Source organism: Tiliqua scincoides, chromosome 6 (genome assembly GCF_035046505.1).
Source record: "Tiliqua scincoides isolate rTilSci1 chromosome 6, rTilSci1.hap2, whole genome shotgun sequence".
NCBI classification, from domain to species: domain Eukaryota; kingdom Metazoa; phylum Chordata; class Lepidosauria; order Squamata; family Scincidae; genus Tiliqua; species Tiliqua scincoides.
In genome coordinates, this window is record NC_089826.1 from 5,277,109 (window position 1) to 5,278,035 (window position 927).

The following is a 927-nucleotide window of genomic DNA, read 5'->3' on the forward strand; positions in this document are numbered from 1 at the left end:
GGTCTCCATTTAACCAAATGGTTTCTCATTCAACACCTGTTTTTCTTGTTGTGCCGGCCATGACATCCACTCCAATCTCTTCTTCTCTGTAACCCTGGTGATGAACATTAAAAGACATCTGTACAGGGCCCAAGAATGACGGAGAAAAGAAGGTAACTGTAGCTGTTCACAGTTAGTGGAGTGTTTTGTCTCAGCGTTCCTCAAATCTAAGTGGTCGCAAGATAGCGGAAGAGCAGCTGTAGTCTTTTTGGGACAATTGCTGCTGGAAGTGACTCCTTGGGATAATTAGGCCCCGACTGGCCTGGACACCTTTAAAAGGGGATTGGACAAGTTTCTGGAGGAAAAATCCATTATGGGGTACAAGCCATGATGTGTATGCGCAACCTCCTGATTTTAGAAATGGGTTATGTCAGAACGCCAGATGCAAGGGAGGGCACCAGGATGAGGTCTCTTGTTATCTGGTGTGCTCCCTGGGGCATTTGGTGGGCCACTGTGAGATACAGGAAGCTGGACTAGATGGGCCTATGGCCTGCTCCAGTGGGGCTGTTCTTATGTTCTTAACTACAATTCCCAGAATGCCTTGCAGGTCTCTTGTTACCTGGTGTGCTCCCTGGGGCATTTGGTGGGCCGCTGTGAGATACAGGAAGCTGGACTAGATGGGCCTATGGCCTGATCCAGTGGGGCTGTTCTTATGTTCTTAACTACAATTCCCAGGAGGCCTTGCAGGTCTCTTGTTATCTGGTGTGCTCCCTGGGGCATTTGGTGGGCCGCTGTGAGATCCAGGAAGCTGGACTAGATGGGCCTATGGCCTGATCCAGTGGGGCAGTTCTTATGTTCTTAAACTACAATTCCCAGGAAGCCTTGCAGGTCTCTTGTTATCTGGTGTGCTCCCTGGGGCATTTGGTGGGCCACTGTGAGATCCAGGAA